The following is a 14751-nucleotide window of genomic DNA, read 5'->3' on the forward strand; positions in this document are numbered from 1 at the left end:
TTTTATGAATAAGAACCCAGCAAAATTTGACGGAAGGGGTTCTTTGCGATGACGTGATTTCATGTCATCTTTTGCATTGGTTCAAAAGAAGTCGTGGAAGATCCGATCTTTTCATTAGGATTTGAACCAATGCAGAGGAAGTCGTGAAAGATCCGATCTTTTCATCAGCATTTGTACCCATTCCATCGATCCAATAGAGATGATGTTTGTGTTTTTATTTACACACCTGTTTATTTTCATTTTGGTATGTTCCAGTACTGCAAAAATCTACTAATTTTTACTATTTTTTCCGATAACATAAAGGAAAAATTGTTATCGTAGTAAAAATAAGTAGATTCTTGCAGTTTCTGGAACAGACCAAAGTTGTTAGAACTGTCGTCGTGATGTTGTCTTACATTTTCTGCATATCAAACAACTAAAACTTCTAAACAATTGGTATTATATGAAGTCCCAACCATCGAGCTAAAAATAGAATCGGACTGCACACATTGCTATTTGAAAAGTTCCCTTGTCTGTTCTAAATCTGACATAGAATGAAATCGATCAAATCTCGCTTCTTGGAATTTGAAAAAAAGTCCGAAACGAAATGGAACAAGAATCTGAAAATAAAGAAGAAACTACTTTTGGAAAGAAACAATTAAAAATAAATTAATTAAGCATAAATGGTATTTTCCATAAAAAGTCTCTCCTCCCCGTTCGTTACATTTTGTTCTTAGAGATCCCTAAAGCAAGCCGGGTTGTAGATCCCTACATATTTCCGTCACTAAACAAAAGAGTATAAATTACCAAAATGTTGTTATAAAATAACAAAATTATAAAATAAAAGTAATTTACGAAATAAAAATACATAAAGGAGTGCATTTGGAGTCCATGTCGAAATCTGAACTGGTGATGGGAAGATAATTGAAAAAACCTTTTGTAAGATGAAAGAATATCAGTTGCGGAGAATGGAGGAAGTAATCTTTTGCGTTGCAGCGGTGGTGATTACATTGCAATTTTGGATGTAAACTTTTGAAAAACTAAACTGATAAATTAATTGTAGTTATTTCATGAATTCGTTTGAATTAATAAAGAGTTTGTTTTTCATGAAAACCATATTTCAATACAGCATTTCCATTTCCAAAACAATACATGAAAATTTCATGCCAAGGGGTTGGTGAAAATGACATGCCAAAGCATTGGTTAAAATGACATGTCAAAGCATGGGTGAAAATGACGTGTCAAAGCATTGGTGAAAATGACATATCAAATCATTGGTGGAAATGACATGCCAAAGCATTGGTGGAAATGTCATGTCAACGCATTGGTTAAAATGACATGCTTAGGATCCAGAAAAGAACGTCATCTTTTGGGGTCCACGCTCATATAAAATTCATCGATGAAGATGCTAAAAAGATGACATGCTAGATCACTTGCACCCATGATTGAATGTCATCTTTGGCATCGAACATTTTGCTGGGAACAACTAAAAGCTATCTAAGAAGAAAATGAATTGAAAAAATTAAAAAGAAATATTAATAAGCCATCTAAAAAATAAATCAAATCATTGTAATTGAATAAATAATAGTAATCTTTGTTTGTAACAATGTTTATAATAAAAGGTGCATAGCACCATAGAAACAACAAACAATAAAAGAAATAACATTTTATGAATAAGAAGAACCAAAAGCTATCTAAAAAGAAAATGAATTAAAAAAAATAAAAAAAATAATATTATTCAATTTAAAAAAGGAACAAGCTCTTAACTTTACAAATGCTAAAATGTTTCAAGAAAATTGTAAAACCTTAACTATTAGACCTATAAGAAAAACTTGGCCACAAAAAATTTAAAACGAAAGAATGAAACATTTGTTATGATAAGCGAATGTAAAAACATAACTGTTGCCACCTTTGTCCAAAATCAAAAGTAATTAACGCTAAAAATGATGATTGTGTTTCAAAATTATGGAAACAACACAGAAGAAAATTGAAACTCTCAAACAAAAAAAATCTACAAAATAGCATTTTAAGTATCAATCGGCACGCTTGATTATTCAGAAGGGAGGAGTTAACGTTACACTCTGATAAACAACTGAGTTCAACGATTGTTGTAACCTGATACTTAATTAATGTGAACGTACTCCAGTACTGCAAGACAGCGAAACAACGTTTGCTGTCGAATAAGCAATATTTGGTATCAGCTATAATCAAAGCCATAAACCTAGCTTTGATTATAGCTGTTAGATTGTTATTGGTCATTCTTATTAATACTATGAATCAAGTAAGGCACATAACTGCCGCACAAAATCATTTGTTATTTTAAAATGAATAAGATAATAAAAGTCCATGGGACTATAAAAATAAACAAACAAATCAACAAATTCTATATTTATCAGTAAAAGGATAATTTAACTTATATATATATATATATATATATATATATATATATATATATATATATATATATATACGTTGTTCCAGAAGCAGGGTACAAACTGGATCTCTGAGTTTTTCAGTTCCCTCTAAACATAATAAAGTTTTGGTATGTGTTAAATTCGCAATTAACAATTAAAAAAGTAACGAGATATACCGTCAGCCTATGTGAATTAAAACTTTCATCCACGGATAGATCGACACAATTGTTGAACTTTTGTGAGGGAGGTAACATAAAGAGAAGATCGGTTATTTTAGAAGTAAAACTAAATTTGGACCAAAAATTAGAAGATCCAACGTTTGGATAGATTTGGTTGCCCCGTTCAAGGGATATTGTGCATACCATTTTAGTGACATTTTTTTAAATATTCGAGGGAAGTACAGGAAGTTGTTGCCAATCTTCTAACCGAGACTAAGTTTGGACACCTTTTGGGCTGTTTTCTCAAGAGGTGTGGGACTTGCCCCTGAAAAAGCATTTACCGTCGTAATTGAGTTGCTTCAACAGAAATCAAAGCGATTCGAGAGCAGGTCTTAAAGTGAATTTTTCCAAAATTTTGTGTTGGAAGTACCCGAATGAGTGGACAAATATAGTCCATATTCAAATCTGATATCCATATGGCAGATGTATTGCATATATCCATATAGCAGTGTAAAGTATGGACCAATCGGTCACTCCCTTTAAGAGTTATCCTGCGCACCATTTTTCCGAACATTTTCGAACTTTTGTGGCAAAATATTACGATACCCAAAATTTGGTTCGAATCGGTTGATCCGTTCGAGAGTTATCGTGCGCTCCAGCCAGCCAGACAGGCAGACGGACAGTGCAAAATCAACTTCAAATTGTCTGAAACGGATTTCGTCCAAATATACTTGGGGTCTAAAACCATTATTTCGATGAGGCACATTTTGCCCGTATGAAAGTGTATATCAAGCTTTTTGTAGAAAATTAACTTATGTTGAAACTGAGGTATGGGGTATTATAACTCGCGATCAGTTTTACTAAACTGTTATAGCCCGAATCACCGAGGGGTTTCTTAAAATAATAATTTGAGCGGAAGCTGTGGTCGTACTAATGTAAAAAAATCGGAAAAAATCGTTGAAGGAAACGAGTTTCATTATGTTATTTTCCAATTAGTGGTTTTACAACACAATGTAGAGCTTAATGCTCAAAGGAGAAGTTAAAGAGTACACTTCAGAGTTGAAGTTTCTAATGTATGATTTTTTAATATATCCACTCTATCTACCTCAAACGGACGCTGACATTTTGAAACCTAAAAAATGGGTTTTTTTGAATTTTTGCTCTAATCGGGACGCGCAGCTGGATTTCCCTAAAAGCTTATTATTTGATTGTAGTACTCGCGATTTCGCATTTGTTAATGTATAACATGAGGGTGTAGCCCTCCCAGGATCACAGTAATCTGCGCCCAAACACGAAATTTTTGTGCGTAAATTTTTCTCAAAAACCTATTTTTTGGTTTAAAATTTACAAACGTCATTCGATAGCCGTGGAAACCCGCGTAAATTTAGTTTTTTTTTACGTTCTGAATCTAACAAGCCACGACGCGTAAAAATCCTCCCACTAGATCGGCGAATATGATACCCCACAAATTTCCAAAATTTGCCAAAAATTCTTTTGAAAATATCGCATATTAAAACGCGTTTTGATCATGTCAGTTCTACTTAAATAAATAGATCGATACGCGTGTTTAAACTGCGCGAAAACAGATATTTAAAAACTCTCGCAAATCCAGAGACATAACAGATTTCTCCTAAAAATTGAGTGCGATGCTACATCCACGGTTCTTGATGGATCGCATTAAAACGGCATAGAATGATGTATTTTTTAATGGTGATTATTGAAATCGGATGCGCATAAAATGTAAATGAACTTCGCGGAAATTATGATCATTTTACTGTATTTTGCACCCTAATATGCAGTGGATGCTACATCGTGGCCGCCAAATAGAATTTGACAAACTGTACACCAAATAAAAGGGATTGATTCGCTGTGTTGGAAAATCGGATGCGCATGATGTCATTTTCATTATTACGCGGTTTATATGCGTCTCAAATGTTGTAATATTCAGTAAAACATTATTCTAACGTTATGCCACAATTGGAATTCCTTGTGATTTAATATAAGTTTCTAATAATATTATCCAATAGGAAAACTATAAGCGAAAAATTTGTTACAACGGAATATCATCATTATTGCGTGAAATTTTGAGGAAAATGCCGAAGAACTCAAACATTTTTCCTTCAACTTTTCCTATAAAATCATAAAAAAAATAAAATTAGAATAATATGATTTTAATTTTTCGTAATATTTTATTCGTATTTTTGCAAATAACATGAATACTACAGCTCCAACCTTCATTTTATTCTTCAAAATGTCTGGATGCTGTTATAATTTTTTTATATATTTTTTGTAAGTATGAGCGCTATTGTTTCAAAAATATGTTTGTAAATACGTGAAATTATTTAACAAATTTGATTTTTCGCGAATACATTGAGACTTTGCGATTATTTTTTTTATCATCGCAAATGTTACGAATTCAGTTAACGATAATAGGATATAACAGCTAACTATATTAAGCCGCGATTTTGTTAGAATTTTTTCTAATTATCATAATTAAAACGGTCAGATTCGGTCAGATTTAGAATGCTGATTTTTTTCTTAATCTATGTACCAAAAATCATTGATGTAGTATCACATAAAGTGTTCAATCACCTAACGTCAGTAAAGATCCAATAGTGTTTTCTTCTTTCAGTTAAAGCCTTTAACAACTATAGCAAGAATATTGACACCCTGTCACTTCCAATATGAAACTTATCTTGATGTCAAATGAATAATACTGAAGTTTTCTAACCAAAATATTGTTGGAATTGGTATACTAAAAGGGGGTCTAGGAGGATTATTTCGCAGTGTTACTTGGATTTTGGTCAAAATAAATTTGTAATACACTTTCCACATTATAGTGAAGTTGTAAATCAGTGGGATCTAAACCAGTGTTTCAAAGTGTAAATACGTTTTGCCAATAATGTGGCGGTATGTTAACAAATCGATACTGCTTGAAAACTTACGTAAAAGGTGCAATTATAATTATATTTTCATTGAACTTTACCTTTTGTTGCAAAAATTAAGTGGATCATTTGGACCAATAAATAATTATAATAAAGCCTTTGCTTACACGTTTCCTCGTAGTTTTCATATAAAATTAATAAACGGTTCCCACAATTTATTAATGGTAATCTATCTATCATATAAAAATGAAAATTCTTTTGATAAATTAAAAAAAAGAATTTTGTCCGGAGTCGGAGTCGAGCTTTTTTTCACGACTCCGACTCCAAAAAAAATTGCTAGACTCCGACTCCGCAACCCTGGTTCAAATCAACCTTTCATTGGCATTTTCTCCAACTTCATCAGAAGTTTGTATCTGGTATATCTGGTTGTTCTGACATTACGTCACTTGTCCAGCCAGTGCCTGCCTGTCTCCATGGCCTTTCCTCAACTTAGGGTATTCCTAAGATACATATGTATGTAGTTAAATACGTAATCACAGATTATGCTAATAACATGTAAATATGAAATAGTTTAACTTTGAAAATGATTACACTATAGTCATAATTAAGTTGAAAACAAATAACAAATAAAATTTATTTAATGTGGTTGATGAAACATGTATTTGAAATGTTAAAAAAATGATCGGTCCTAGTCTGTTAAAAGATCAGGCTCTTTTAAGGCCGGGAGTATGTTCAGTTTTGTGGAAACTGTACTTGTTGTTTTAATAGTTCGTAAATTGAATACACTTCTTTAAATTATTATCTCATTCTCATTTGCCTTTGCCGAAGATTGTAAATTAGTTAAATAAAGAAAAGACTTAGGATGCATGTGTTTTCCGTATGCTAGTTTTATTTTTGGTAATATATTATGTAATAAAAGTTATGGCCAGAAATAGAAGATAACAAAAGAGACGATCACAAAGTAGGTACTTTTCGTTTTCATCCGCAACGTAATGTGTACGTGGGGTGCATATGCATTTAGGCACATCGTGCATATAAATAAATAAGTGCATGTGTATTATTATGTTAGATTTTAAGGGCTAGATTTAGATTTCATTTATTCAATAAAATAAGTTCTCATAAAAACCAAAAGCGAAGAGATTCATTATTTCGGCTCCCTCTCCTCCAACAAGTATGTAAATAATCAGCATATTTGAAAAACGTTTTATATACCTTTCCTTACAATTACCAAAAATAAATATTTAAAAACTGTTATTATTTTTGTAATAAGAAGACAAGTTTATTGGAGCTTGATGTCCGGATGCTGAACTCTATCATAGTTTAAGTTAATGTTGACACTTAATTTACTTTTTATTATAAAGTACAAAGGTTGATAAAAATAAACAACAATCTCATTATTTCTGGATGTATTAATTGTTTTCTTAACGACCAAAATGTAGGGTTACGATACGTTGTGAGTAAATTTCTAACGAACGTCACTTTGACCGATTATTAAACCAAATTACAATTGAGGAACGTTTAAAATTATTTAAAGACAATTTATAATTTTTTATTGCATTTTGGACAGGTTTTTTGGGAAATTGCCCACTGTATATTGTCTTTGCTTCCGGTCATTTCCTCAATGTTAGCGTCGACTCCTTACCCGATGTCATCGATGACAATCTTCCAACGAACGAACGTGGGTTCAGACGGACGCACACTGGTCGCAACCAAAAATTAAACTATAAAATTGCGAAATATTTTCCATTGTATCGATTACAGACACTCCGCAAGAAATTTTGCTGCATCAGTTTTTAAAAAATTTGTTGCTAAAAAATTGTCTTCATATTTGTTTAAATATTAAATAAATTCGTAATAAAACTAAACATTATTTATTTTTAATTGATAGCGGAGGGTGTGACTTAAATTATAAAAAATTGTTTTGTGTCAGGAGGTACATAGTTATATAGCAATAAATTAAAAAAAAATTATTTTTATAGGATTTTTATTGGTTTTACGCGCTTTTTCAATAGAGTGTATCTTGTAAACTTGGCCGAACTTTATTTTTTGGGAATTAAATTGGACTCTTTGAATACGGAATAACCACATTAGGGCTGCAAATATTTGCAAATCTTCTATAACTGCACTTTTAAAATATGGGACTTTGCTTGAAATTAATACTAATTTAGCTGGGCATTTGTATGTGAGCTATTTCAAGGAGGGGTTCTACCCCGGAGAACCTAAAATACCATATTATAGCTAAATCCGGTAATAAATATGGGATAACAAGTAAAAATTCAGTAAATCGGGGGGTACCATAAAAGGGGGCTACACCAAAACATAAATCCACATTGAACATGTTTTGCAAGAAGATTTTACACGCAGTGATAACACGGAATGCAAAATAACAGCCAAGTCGGGTGAAAAATGTGGTCATATATTCAAAATACCTTAAATCGGGAGGTACGGTTACATGGGGACAATATCAAAACGTGCCCCTATGTCCATAATTTTTGGTGGAAATATTTTGTGACCACAAGGAACCCTAAGTACAAAATTACAACTAATTTGCAACGAAAATGTGGCTTAAATCCTCCAAAAGCGGAAAATCGTAAGGTACCGTTATATGGGGGCTATACCAAAACATTAGCCAATATTGTTCATATTTGGCACATTATTACCCACAGACAGTATGAATGGAACGACATAGTATATTTTGGAAATGTATCTTATTTTGAGAGTCACTCCTTTCGATAGTTACAGCCCCCACAAGCCATTTTGGTTGGTCACCGTAGTATTTAGAACTTTGTCGGCAAGCATGGACTTGCTCACGAAAAATAGAATATCGCCGGAAACAAGTCTACAAGATGTACCATTTGGTCAAAATGTCAAAATGATCCTGGAACAGTCTTTAAACTGCACTTTTGTGAGTGAGGTACCCGAAGAACTTTTGTGTCGGAGTTTCCGATATGACTTAAATTTAATTACGAGATCCAGTTGTAAAGTTATAATACCCAAAGCGCCAGCCAGCAAGCTGAGAGAAAGACGGATTCTTTTCCAAACATGTGGAGTCTGAAATCTTTATTTCGATGCGTTTTTCTGGTTACCAATATCTATTTTTTCCACGACTTCTACTTTATCTTGTGTCAATTTTTAAATCGGCAACTTAAATCGCGTTTTTCTCGAAACTCGATTTTTTGAGATGTGACACTCTGAGTAAATGAGGGATATCACAGTAACAACATTGTTGACGATAGGGAAATAATCCAGAGAATATGCTACACATAAAGAATATCTATATAATATAATTCTTTCACAAACATCCCATAAGGGACAAGGGAGACTTCTCTCATATCAATGAGTGCACCCCGATTCATATTTAGCTTTTCCTAAAAAATATGTAAGAAATGTTTGTACGTCCACAAAAGAATATATAGCACCAAAATACCGAAAATATGGACATGTCCTTATATAGGGCTATTTCAAAACATGGACCGATATAATCCGTCTTCTATACCAACAGTCCTAGGAGATATGTACATAGTATTTAAGTCCGAGGAGTTATATAATATTCTTGAAAGCTCAATCTTAAATGTTGACAGCTTTATGTTAATTTTAACAGATTATGAATATTTAGGGTAATGGTATTTTGTGCAAACATAAAAATACCACCATATAGAACATGGACAATTATTAAGAAATTTGGTGTCACTTTTCCCCTGCCGTTCCCGCACCGATTGCAAGGAAAGTTTCCAATGTATAACCTATTTTTTTATCGAATTTTAATATAGTCTTCAATACGGGACCATTCTACATAAGTCACGTCTTTCCCAAACCAGCACTCTGATATATGCATATATTTACAGTAATTAATTCATGAACATTGGTTACGTTTTTCAAGCAATACCTATAAAGTATTTATATAACAGTTTTTTAATTGCTGTTCTGACATTGATTTCTCATTTACACAGCCCTGATACAGGAGAAGACTTGAGAACCCCTAAAAAATCGCTCTTGAAGATTTTTTTCTAATCAATCACACTTAACTTTTTTTGAAAATGTGGCAAGGAATAATGGATTGAATTAGTCTTCTTTCGATTATACAAAATCCTCTAATTTAACTTCCTCATCAAATTTCTAAAGTCATCATCTCCACGGCTCTTGGAACACGAATCACTTAACATTCGTATAAGATCAAATGGAACAACGACTGTATTTCTTAAATATTGCCGAATCATTCGATATTAAAATTTAAATATTCGGTATTGAATAAAACCATTTTCTTTCGACACAAAAAATTTATACATTTTTAAAAATAAAATAAAAAAATAATAGTAATAATAAGGAATTTAGTACTCCCTATTATTACTATTTAAAAATATTCTTTTGGTGCCAATTGTCTCATACTATGCATTTCGTCCTTTTAGTTACTTTATTTTTATTTTGTTTCCATTTTGTTTGATTTATTTTTTAATTTACCTGTTATGAAAGAACTTGAGATTCTAGAAAGAAAATTTCTGAGACTCTGTATCGGTAAAAATTTCAAATCCGTTAATAGAAGATTTTCTAATAATTTCATTTATACAAATTATCATTTATACAAAAGATTAATTCAATTTTGTCAAGAGTTTAAGATGACCATAACTAATACAATATTCCGACTACACCCCAGAAGACTCTATACATGGAGATCACCATTAGATAACAGAAGGAATATCGTTCGAAATCAAATTGACTACATAATGATCAACAGCAGATTCAGATCTTGTGTGACCAAATGCTCAACGTACCCGGGAGCTGATGTGCCATCCGACCACAATCTGTTGATGCTCAACGTTCGAATAAAAATTGCAAGATTTAAGAAAAGGAAGAAAAAATCTCACAAGATAAATACTGAGATACTCAATAACTCATCAACCAGAAATGAAGTGAAGGTGCAAATCAATAATATACTTGAAAACATAGATTCAAACGATGTAGAAAATATATGGAACAATGTCAAGGATACGATGTGCAAAATAACAAAAAAATATCTTGGAAACTGTACAAGAAGACCCCAAAATGAATGGATGAATAATGAAATTATGGAACTTCGTGTGGAACGAAGCAAATATAGGAATGTTGACTATGAACGTTACTGGGAAATCAACAAGGAAATCCGCACCGCTACGCGTGCTGCAAAAAATGCTCTATTGAATGAAAAGTGTAGAGAAATTGAACATCTACAAAATATTCACGATGATTACAATCTTCATAAAAAACTAAAAGAATCCGCAGGAGTGTATAAGAGAGCATCACCATCAGTACTAATGGATGACAACAATCGACCAATCTTTGAGCCATTACACATAAAGAAACGATGGAAAAACTATATTGAACAATTATTCACTGACGACCAACGGTCAAGATATGATAACAACATAAATACATCTTTAACGGGAAACCCAATTACCAAATCCGAAGTAGAATATGCAATTCAATCACTAAAAGATAGGAAATCAACCGGACCCGACGAAATTCCTTCTGAAGTCTTAAAATTAATAGATGGTGATAACATCTCACTCATTGTAAGACTTTTCAATCATGTGTATGATACTGGCCAATATCCAAACGAATGGCTGAAATCAACTTTTATTGCGATACCAAAGAAATCTAATGCAAAAAAGTGTTGTGACTACAGGCTTATTAGCCTTATGTGCCACATATTAAAAATTTTTTTGAGAATAATCCACAAACGAATTTACACGAAATGCGAACGTGCTATGGGAGAGTCCCAGTTCGGCTTCAAGGAGGGTATGGGCACCAGAGAAGCCATATTATCCATCCAAGTACTGGTACAGAAATGCCGCGAAGTTCAAAAAGATGTTTATATATGTTTCATTGATTATGAAAAGGCATTCGATAACGTCCAACACGACAAATTGATAAATATACTAAGGGAAATTGGAATACAAGAAAAAGAAATTAGATGCATACGCAATTTATATTGGAACCAAACTGCAAGAATTGAAATAAATGGTGATCTGACTGACGAAATTCCCATATCAAAAGGAGTCAGGCAAGGATGCATACTATCGCCGCTTCTTTTTAATATATACTCCCAAAAGATATTTAATGAGTCAATTGAAGGAGAACGAATTGGAATAAGAGTTCAGGGTAAAATTATAAATAATATACGCTATGCTGATGATTCCACAATTATTGCTAGCAGTATATCTGGGCTGCAACAACTCTTAGACAAACTCACGTACGTAAGCGAATCATATGGCCTCAAAATAAATATAAAGAAGACAAAATATATGATTGTAAGTCGAAAATATGTCAGTTGTGAAACGTCACTAAATATCAAAAACGAAAACATCGAACGCGTAAAATCTTTTACATACCTCGGCGTTTTAATTAACGACCAATGGAACACATCAAACGAAATTAAGCGTCGAGTGGAGATGGCCAGAAATGCCTTTTTTAAATACAAAAAAACACTTACAAACCATGAAATTGGTCTCAAAACGAAGGCAAGATTTGTCAAATGCTACATTTGGTCTATACTACTATATGCAGTAGAAACCTGGACCCTAAAAAGTGCAGATGAGAAAAAAATTGAAGCATTTGAAATGTGGGTATACCGAAGAATACTGAAGATACCCTATACATCGCATATTACGAATCAAGAAATTCTAAGACGAATGAACCTCGATAGGCAACTTTTACGCACCGCAAAATCAAGGAAAATCGCATACCTGGGGCACCTGATGAGGAACCATAAATATAAATTTATACAAGCCATTATTAAATGTAATATAGAAGGACACAGAACAAGAGGCAGAAGAGAGACGTACTGGTTAAGGAACATCCAAGAATGGACAGGATACTGGGATGAAACGAATCTAATATATGCTGCGAAGAATCGAGAGCTGTCAATAATTTCATAACATAAAACATTAAAATATATTAATTTGTAATACATATAGTATTGTATGATCGCTTATATCCGAATAACGGATCCGCAAATAAAGAAGAAGAAGAATACAAATTCTAAAATTAAGCGGCTTTCTAGCTACGTATGTGACCTCTTAGAAAGGTTCATTCAAAGATTGGCTCTTCATGAAAATTCACACATGGTTGAAGTTTTAAATAGCCAGGTTAACATTGGTTGGTAAAATATAATACAGTCGGACCTCGATTATCCGTGATGGTCGGGACCGGAGGCATTACGGATGATCGATTTTCCCGGATAATAGATGCAATGCTTTTATGCAGTTTTTGAACATATTTTTAAGTAAAAATGGCGTAGTATTGTACAATAATATGAAAATCTGCAATTTTTTTTATGTTTCTTACGGTAATCCACCAAAATTTTGAAAGATACATAATATCGTCATCATCAGATTCATCTGAATTGACTTTGTCCCATGGTTTTTGTGACACCATAAATACACAAATTTCTTAATACGGGACAATTTCCAGTTTTTGTTTGTTTACTTTTTGTTTACATAATCAAATTGAAGTGTGTTTTTGCTTCCGGTTAATGTCCAACATTTCTTTTCTATCACTGATAATGGAGGTTCCCGGATAATCGAGGTTCAACTGTAGTAAGTATTTGACCAACCAATGTTCACCTGTCTCCAATGGGATATACCTATGAACACACTGATGGTATTTTTGGGTTTTATGAAAAGGCTCTTGCCGGAACTCACCGATGGTAGTATCATGTTTACCCTCTTGTGTCTGTTTTATTTTTTTCTTTCCCTTTGTTTTGTTTTTATTTGTTTCTTTTTTATTTATTAATTTTCTTCCCTTAGTTTTAAGTACACAACCCCTATAATTATGAAACTCTTTATTCAGTCCCGGGAGCAAGGGCGATATTCATTTTTGTAACAACCTCTACAAACTTCTCACATTCATATTAAAGCCTGATGCTGAAGACACCTTTATATAATTACGATAATACATTATAGTCGTAAGTGTTCATTATTATGTGTAAAAATATCCATTAATGTTATTTATTAGTCTCAATAAATTAAATTAAATTATGCCCTAGTTTTGGCATAACCTCGAATTTTACAATCACATTCCATCTTATTTGTCATTTTAAGGTTTAGTTTCCGCAGAGAATTGGCACTGATTTCACCATCGCAAGAGTTTATTAGTTAAAAGATCTTACCGTAACTTTTAAAAATATCGGCTGTTATATAGATTTTGGGATTTCTTATGGTTGGAGAACCTCTACGCACAATGTGGTTAAAATATATACACGTTTTAATGAAATCCCGCGAATTTGTTTAACAGAGCTATAAAGGGTTTTATTGAGGTGGGGGATATAAGAAGTTCGGCGCGTACATAACACCATTTTTCCGATTTTAAAGTCAATACGATATCTTCAAAACGTTTTCAATTTTTCTTCTTCACTTCTTTGACCACGAGGTCTGATTGCACCCATTCTTCTAAGAAGATCTATCTTATGAACCTTTTAATGGTATTTGAATCAGATAATTGAATCAAATAATTTGATATACAGTAATCTGTCAAGGTATTTTTATCTCATAATCTTTATCTCTACAAAGTACTTTTAAAATTTTAATAAGACCCAGAATGGTTTCCTTAGTGCAACCTAAAAGACTTGCCCAAAAAGAAGAATAGCTCGAATCCGTGACTGCAGATAGGACTTGCATATATTTTTTGTGACTTTTATTTTTTGGAAAATAAGTAGAGAATTATAAATCGGCTTTGCTGACATATAGGCACGCGTGAATTGCGACTTTTATCTATGAACAGATCAAATACCGGCCACCCAACCAAAATCTTTTTCCCCAAAAATTATGAATTCAGCGAGTTTTTAGAATGGTGTGGCCTTTTTTGGTCAAATAAACATGTCAATATAATATCGAAACTATTGGGATATTTATCATAACGACGTTTCGAATATGTTTATACGTTTTGCTTATAATTAAGATTAGGATTAAAACGCAGGAGTGTTAAAATTTTGCGGAGACGGTATGAATGGAACGACATAGTCCATTTTGGAAATTTATCTTATTTTGAGAGTCACTCTTTCGATTGTTACAGCGCCCACAAGCCAATCTAGTTGGTCGCCGTAGTATTTAGAACTTTGTCGGCAAGCATGGACTTGCTCACGAAAAATAGAATATCGCTGGAAGGTCAAAATGATCCTGGAACAGTCTTTAAACTGCACTTTTGTGAGGGAGGTACCCGAAGAAATTTTGTGACGGAGTTTCCGATATGACTTAAATTTAATTACGAGATCCAGTTGTGAAGTTATCATACCCAGAGCGCCAGCCAGACAAGCTGAGAGAAATACGGATTTTTTCCAAACAT

At 32.8% G+C, this 14751-nt stretch overlaps 1 protein-coding gene across 1 annotated transcript in view; it reads right to left on the reverse strand.

The window, feature by feature from the left end:
• Desi (DM4/DM12 domain-containing protein Desiccate) overlaps positions 1 to 14751 on the reverse strand; it is a 148691-nt gene that overhangs the window by 132132 nt on the left and 1808 nt on the right. The gene's annotated exons all lie outside the window — the stretch shown is intronic.

The sequence above is a fragment of the Musca autumnalis genome, unplaced genomic scaffold (assembly GCF_047663935.1).
Source record: "Musca autumnalis isolate F117 unplaced genomic scaffold, ASM4766393v1 scaffold_1, whole genome shotgun sequence".
In the NCBI taxonomy this organism is placed as follows: domain Eukaryota; kingdom Metazoa; phylum Arthropoda; class Insecta; order Diptera; family Muscidae; genus Musca; species Musca autumnalis.